The sequence below is a fragment of the Psammomys obesus genome, unplaced genomic scaffold, assembly GCF_907164565.1.
Source record: "Psammomys obesus unplaced genomic scaffold, mPsaObe1.curated_primary_1811, whole genome shotgun sequence".
In the NCBI taxonomy this organism is placed as follows: Eukaryota; Metazoa; Chordata; class Mammalia; order Rodentia; family Muridae; genus Psammomys; species Psammomys obesus.
The window spans coordinates 7,253,448-7,261,242 of record NW_026585797.1 but is presented as its reverse complement, the minus strand read 5'-3'; the positions used below and the strand labels follow the sequence as shown (position 1 = coordinate 7,261,242).

At 48.3% G+C, this 7,795-nt stretch overlaps 1 protein-coding gene across 2 annotated transcripts in view; it reads left to right on the top strand.

Annotated features, from left to right (window-relative positions):
- Window positions 1-2,378: 2,378 nt before the first annotated feature.
- Window positions 2,379-7,795, top strand: part of Ankrd6 (ankyrin repeat domain 6) — a 144,350-nt gene continuing 138,933 nt past the window's right edge. Inside the window, exon 1 of one of the 2 annotated variants that reach the window (XM_055599254.1) lies at window positions 2,379-2,415. The gene's annotated coding sequence lies outside the window, so the exon portion shown is untranslated. Of the gene's footprint in view, window positions 2,416-3,393; window positions 3,452-7,795 lie in introns of those variants that run through there. The other variant, XM_055599251.1, reaches the window with a different exon arrangement.

Genomic DNA, 7,795 nt, shown 5'->3' with positions numbered 1-7,795 from the left:
ATTTTGGTGGCCTTTGGCTCAGCTAGTCTAGCTCCAGGTTTGGTGAAAGGCTCAAAGAAGATACCTCTGCTCTCGACAGACGCACACGCACACACGCACACATGCACACATATAGGCAACACTCACATGCACACACACAAACAAACACAAGGACAAATATACTAAGTAATTAAGAAAATTACTAGTGAATCTCAGAAACATAATACTGAGTGAAAGATGGAAGTTACAGGGCAGGGATTTGGCTCAGTTGGCAGAGATCTTGCTGCGCAGGGACAAAAGCCTAAGGTCAGTCTGGGGCGTTTGGTTACAAGCACCCCTACGTCCCCACCAGCTGCAGGACGTGGCTGTCATACTCTGCCCTCTACTGTGAGTTCCCTAGCCCAGGGGTGGCGTCTTCCCTCTTCCAGAGGCCCTTCACTCTAATACAGACATTTTGGTTCCCACCGCTCTCTCCTCTGCTCTCCTCTCTCTTTCCGTATCTCTCCTCCTCCTATTCTCTCTCCTATTTCTGCACACACCCCTCTGTCTGTCTGTCTGTCTGTCTGACTGTCTCTCGGCAGCCGAGAGCTGCTTCTAATAAATCTGCATTTATTTATATGTAGCTATATCTTGCCATTAGCGCATTCCATTATCTCAGACACCCAGCACTGCTTAAAACAGGATGTGGAAAAAAAAAACAAAAAACAAAAAACAGGATGTGGTGCCACACACATACAACCCCAGTACTTGAGAATTAAAGGCGGGGTGGCCATCCTTGGCTACATCGTGAGTTCCGGACCATCCTGGGTGACCTGAGACCCTGTGTCAAAAGAAAAAAAAGTTGCATTGGTATCATAAAACCATTCATTTGTCAAAAGGTCAGAAAGCAGGTCAAAATGAACCATATAGTGTTATTAAGAGAGTATAAAATACAGGATGGACATAAGGACATGATTACAGAGGGACCCGCAGAGGCTTCTTACCAAAGCAGAAGCCAGTTTGTGTGGTGTGGCCAGCACAGCAGCCAGAACGCTGTGCTGAAGGTGGAACCGACACCAGATCAAAACAACTAGCGAATTGTGAAAATAACTCATCAAATGGATGTTGCTGCAAACAAGAGCAGGCTTTATTGCCACGAAGCAGCAGCGAGCATTATCACTCACAAAGCAGTTATCTTTCTCAGGATGGGATCTGTGGGGTCTGTGCTGTGGTTTGAATGTGAATGGTCCCCAGCTGGTGGACTGTTTGGGAAGGATTAGGAGGTGTGACCGTGTTGAAGGGGGTGTCACTGAGGGTGGGCTTCCACACGGGTTCCAGTCAGGCCTCCCTGCCTGCTGCCGTGTTCCCTACACAATGGTCTGAAACTGTAATCCGTAATCAAACAGCCTGGCAGCGGCTGGGCCAACCTCAGGAGCAAGAATGGAGCTGCTAATGGGAGGCGGGGAAGGGAGGAGAGGGAAGAAGGCGTCCTCAAATCCAGGGAGATTTAGGAGTTTCTTTTCATTGGTTGCTCTAAACTGTGGCTCCTTGGAGATAAGATCTCCAAGACAGCTCAGCCGCTGCCTGGAATTCCCATTAATCAAAGTCTGGGGACAAATGCAGACTAGCCAGCTCCCAGGAGCCCTCCAGGTCTCGCAGGCTTGTGTGAGCTTTTCAGCACGATTGCTCTGACTGTCCCCAAACACAGTTTAAACCCACCTCACGGCGACTCATGCTAAAGTTTTAACCCATGGGGCATTTATTCAAGAAACTAGTTAGGAAAACCTTTGTGTGTGTGTGTTTTAGTCTTTATTAACATATATTATTATTATTTTTTTAATTTTAATGATCCAGTCATTGACTTTTACTATATAGGGCATGGTCCCCTCACCAGTGGCTACACCAGTCGAGAGAGAAAATGCCTACCTCCCCCCTCCCCCCATCAAGTGTTAACTGCATGTTAATCCTTAGGGAGGGGAGGAGTTCTCCGTGAGGATAAAAGAGGAACAAGCACTTTGAAATGTCACGTGAACATACTTTATCTTGGGAGCTCTGAAACGTAGTTGAGACCTGCTCGCAGAGCAGCCTGGATCTTAGTGGGCAGGGCAGGAAAGGTGCCTCTTCGAACGGTTTCAGGTCGGGAGTGACAGGGATTGAGAACAGATTTCACCCAGAAGGGTTTTCGCGCTCCGCTAGCTAAAACGGCGGCTGCGGCTGCGAAGGCCGGAGGGGGTGGGGCATTCCCGAAGAGTTCCGGGGGATCCAGCGCCTACCCTCTTCTAGGGTGGGCTGGGAGGGGGTTCTGGAGTCTCTCCTACCTCAAGCTTTCAGGAGGCAAGAAGGAAACAAATACTGTATGAAAAGGAGGGGCTGTGTTGCTCTTTCCTTGGAAACCAGCCGTATTCCAGAGAGGGTACGAAAAAAAATGACTTCACCATAAACTTCACCCCGTCTCAGGTAAGACTGAAGCTTCGAGTCACAGTTCCACCTGCTCATCCCTCCACCTCTGCTTGTGAGCAAAGAGTTCATTCATTCATCAAGTCAGTCGTTCATTCGTGTGTGTGTGCGCGCGCGCGTGTGCGTGTGTGTGCACTTGTTTGCTTGCTTTATTTTTATCGGTGCTAGTGATTTGAATTCGGGTCCTCTTATTTTAGCTGCAAGCACTTTACCCACTGAACTCCCGGCCCGGTGCATGAACCTTTTTCCTGAGTAGAAGAGCAGTCATACAAGGCTGGGAATGGCATTGATTATCTGCTGTGAATTTGAAATAAACACATTCTTTGAGGTAACCTTTGGCTTGCTTTAGGCTATAGGCTCCAGTCTCATAAATCTCTCGGTACCTCTTCTTTTCCCTTTTCTCTTTTTGGGGCAGGTGATATTTGTTGGAGTGTAACCGCCTAGTTACGCTGCCCAGGGAGCTATTCTAGGTACTGAAAAGGTGGCTGTAGCGGAGAGAGAGACAAAAAACAAGCCAGGCAACAGTATGCAGGGTGAGCTTGGAGCGCGCGGGTGGGGACTGATGCCCTTGCGGGTCCCTCACCGGGCGGCAGCGGGAGAGAGGATTCCCGACGCTCTGCAGCTTCCTCGGTGTCGGGCTTCCATCGGTTCCGGCCGGTCAGCATGTAGGTGGCCCCGGGTGGAAGAGGGCTGGAGGGTTCTCCGCTCAGGCCTCTCGTTCCACGCCGAGGAAACGGCTCCGAGCGCGGAGCCCTAGGCGCGCGTCCCAGCGGGCGCCATCCCGCACCGCCCGGGCAAGGTCCGGCGGGCTGTGCAGAGCCCGGCGGCCGCCGCGGGGCGCTGCAGCCCTGCGCACGGCAGAGTGGGGCGGGGCCGTGGGCGGGGCCGTGGGCGGGGCCCGTGGGCGGAGCCTGAGGGCGGGGCCCCAAGGCTTGCAGACCTGGCGCGGCGGAGCGCGGGCCGAGCGGCTGCGGGCGAGGGAGCGCAGCGGCCCGCGAGCTCCGTGCGGAGCGGCCGGCCGGCGCGGGAGAGCAAGGTACCGGGCAATCGCCGGCGCCTTCGGGTGCTGGTGATCCTCAGGGGTCGCTCGCTGGGACGCCGCAGGCAGGGGCCGCGCTCCTTCTGGCCCCCTAGCTGCGGGCGCTCTCAGCAGGGGTCGCGCGCTACTGTGTGGGTGTGGGGTGTGTGTGCGGTTGCGTGCCCTGCAGACCCTCCTGCCGCTCGGGGCGAGGCCAGGCCCCAGGGTCGTTGGAGCGCAGCGGTCCCGCCTGACCTCAGGGCCTTTTGCGCCGCCTCTCGGGCACTGGCTTCCCTCCCTCTCGGGCACCAAAGTGTGTCGCTTCCTGTAGATTTGGGGAGCTTTATTGGTAATCCAAAAGGAGTTGTGCTTTGTCAAGCTAGCCGAGAGTGTTTGCCGAGAAGTCCATGAGAGGATCCACCTCGTGGTGAGGTGCGTGCGTGTTGGCGAGGTTGCTGGCTTGACACTGAGTCCTCTAGCCAGTGAGGTGTGACTGGAAAGCCAGCATCTTTGAGCCTTCCTATGTAGAACAACTGTGAGCTGAAAGCGTCGTACCTAACCCCGAAGTTTGCATCGGGCTTTCCCATGCCAGGCATCTTTCCTGTGAGACTCTTGGCTGGTGGTAGCTATGTATGTTAAGGTGATACAGATCAAAGGTCATGGGAAGAACTTGGGCAAAGACCAGTCTCATTCAGGTGTCTCGCGTGTTCCGACTGACTTTGAGGAGTGGTTTCTCATCTTTGAAGCAGCTATTGTGTGAGTAGCTTGGCATGGTTAAGTTCCTGTGTCATCCCTACTGTGTGCTTAGCATATGGTAGTGAGTTGTTTTTCTTTACACCAAGAATACAGTGGCCAGAGGACGGCTCAGTCAGCGAAGGCTCTTGCTACCGGACGATTTAAATTTGTCGTGTGTTCCCCTGATCTCCTCGTGGACTGTGGTTCATCCAACACAACATAAATAAATAGATATTTTAAAAACTAGGAATTCATATTAGAGTTGGGAGAGTTTTCTCTTGTGCTCTCATCTTGGGGAGCAGTCAGAAAAAAAATGAAGAGAAATTAGAGACTGGAATACAGTTAGTTGTACAGTGTTAAGTCTAATCAAAGATGATTTAAAAAAAAAAAGAACTAAAACAATCACAATAAAGATGCTAGGCTTAGGGGGCTGGAGAGATGGCTCAGCAGTTAAGAGCATTGGCTGCTCTTCTAGAGCACCCATGTGGCAGATCACAACTTCACAACCCTGCAACCTCCATTTCCAGGGGACCCAACACCCTCACACAGATGTACATGAAAGCAAAACCATCGCACAGCAATAAAAATAAATACATTTAAAAAAATGCCAGGCTTGGTGGTCCATACTTATGATTCCAGCCCTCTGGAGGCTGAGGCAGGATCATTAGTTTGAGATCAGCCTGGGATACAGCAAAAGTCTGTCTTTGAAACAAAACAAAGCACACAACAAAAACGCAACCTTATTGGTTAACCCCTTGTTTGTCTGTGGTGGCACCAAATGTTAACCCTAGCATCCACTTTAGCCCATCTGTGTTTTCAAAGCCTGTGTTCCATTCAAAGGCCAATTGCTTGTGATATAACTCAGCTTAGCAACACAGCACACTTCAAATACCTAAAGTCCTTAGTTCCACACAGAGGAGATTCTGGTGCCCTCTGTGAAATCTTGCTCAGAGACATGTAATACAAGAGTAACTATCAGGCACAAGTACCTCATCGGCCGCTGAGGAGCCAGAGCTGCTGCTACCTGCCCCTGCCCCCATCAAATCACTGCTCTGGATTTGTCTTAATTCCCCCTTTGCTTCCAAATGAAAACTCCAGAGCAGGGAAACATCCAAACAAGCATTTCCGCAACAACTTAGTGCATTCTTAAGTTAAAAGCAGGATATCAAGAGTAAAACGGAAATTATGGAAAGTTTACCATTGTCAGAGCGGGTATGGGGTGTATTTGGTGGTTTCCCTGCAGGGATTCAGTGTATTCAGTCTGAGTGGGGAACCCATCTCCTCCAGAAAACTTGGTCGCTCTAATTTTAAAAAGCTTGCTGAGTCCCTAAGAATCTGGAAAACAGTAATTTGTGTCTGTGTGTCTCAGGAACTTTTTTTTTTTTTTTTTTTTTTTTTAATATGGCTATTCTATGAGCATTGTTTGGGCTTTGAAGGTTTAAGATGAGAGTAACCTTTCAAAATGACTTTAACCCAGACTCTTTTTTTCTCCTTTTTAGTGTGTCTGTGCTATGTCTTTGTTACCTCTTCAGGATCACACACAACTCTCTGCAGTGGTTCTTTTCTTTTCTTTTCTTTTCTTTTCTTTTCTTTTCTTTTCTTTTCTTCCTTTCCTTCCCTTTCCTTCCCTTCCCTTCCCTTTCCTTCCCTTCCCTTCCCTTCCCTTCCCTTCCCTTCCCTTCCCTTCCCTTCCCTTCCCTTCCCTTCTCTTCTCTTCTCTTTTCTTTTCTTTTCTTTTCTTTTTCTTCCATGAGTCAAGGTCTCTGTATGTAGCCAACAAACAGAGATCCTCCTGCCCCGGCTCTGGAGTGCTTTCTTTCAGTGACTGTCATACAGCTTTGAAATCTCAGTTGAAGGAAAGACTATGTAAGGAAGTGTTTCATAGTATTTATTCTTAGGTTGAAATAATTGGGAGTGGATAGGTGAAAATAACTAGGGACTTAGATACTACTTAGGAAAAAAGCGTATAAAATTAAATTTACTTATTTAATTTTAAAAATACTTTTGAAATTTTTGTCTCATGTATCAAATGCTCTAGGCTCAGAGCCATCTCTCCAGCCCCGTGTTTGCTTATTTAAAGGCACGGTGTTGCTATGTAGCTATGCCGGCTTCAAATTCATCACAGTCCTCCCTTGTTAGTGTTCCTGGTGTCTGGATGACAAGATGGGGCCATCAGCATGTCTGGCTTCTGTTATTTTTAAGTAGTCGGTCACTAGCAGGATGCCTGTGCCTGTCCTGTGTCTCATTTCCTGTTCCATATTAACTTTTGCATCGCACTTTATCACACCCAACTCTGGAAATCTAGCTTTCCAAACACATGCCATGGTGGCTAGGGATTCAGCGCTTCACCCACCCCCTGCCGACCCACCGCTTTCTCTGTGGAGCCTTGGCTGTCCTGGACCTCGCTCAATAGACCAGGCTGGCCTCAGACTCGGAGAGATCCACCTGCTGCTGCCTCCTGGGTGCTGAGATCAAAGCTTTGGTCTTCAGCGCTTAAGCTGGTTCAACGCCTGTGTTGGCACTCAGGCTGTTAAGTGTACTAGGTCACTCCTCTGAAGCAGCTGCAACATACCCTGGCAACAGCACAGAGTAGTTCTCTGACCCGGAAGATGTTATGGTTAGTGACGGGCAGACTCCATGCTTTTACTTATGAGGAATCACACCTAGAGTAGTCAAATTCATAGGGACAGAAAACCCAGTTTGGTAAACAGCAGGTGAGGGAGAACATATTAGAAGTTATATACTCTGTAAACCCAAAGTATTTTTTAAATTATTTCTTTTTATTTTTGAGAGTACAAAATAATTACACCATTCTTCCCTTATAGTATTTTAAAATAAAATTTAAGAGTAAAAATTTCTGTTCATGAAGCCAGAGTTTGGGGACAGTGCAGGGTGGCCAGAGAACCTGGGTGACGCCATCTGTCTCCCCTACCTCCTCCTCATGCCTAGACGGAGGGAGGGTTGTGTTCTCTTTGAAAGGCAAGTGTCTGTGTTGTCTACTAGTGGGCTTCAATATAATGAAGAAAGTCTGCTGAGCCCTCCACCCTCTCGCTGGGGACTGAATCTAGGGCCTCCATGTGTGCTAGGCAAGTATGCACTCACTGAGCTAGTGCTAGCTTCTGAAATTAAGTAAATTTTAACTATAAGGCTATCTTTTGGTTGAGTCTTTGTTTCAAATGTATTTGTATAGTGTATTCTTCCTTGTTTACAATGCAGTGGTTAAAGGAACATTTCATATTGTTTTTTGTTAGAGGGAACATGAAACACCAGTTAGAATTTGCCTAAAAAACACTGTTCCTGTCACTGAGACTTTTTTTTTAAACTTATCTAAAATGGTAAAATTGTAACTCGCAGTCTTCCCTTATGCAATTCTTCTCTACTTGCTTTAGAGTTAGAAGCCTTTTAGTTGTGCTTAAGCTCAACTCAGGCATACATGCTGTACACTGTAACAAACACTTCTAGAATTTAGTGGCCTAATTCTGGGAGAGTATTGATACAGCAAAGTTGGTAGTTTATACAGAACTAAGTTGGTTATTTCAGGCTGGTCAAGAGGCAAGTGCCTCCTTTGTGATGTCATGGTCTTGAACTTGTGGGCTCTACAGTGACTGAAGACAGACTCCAGCAGCC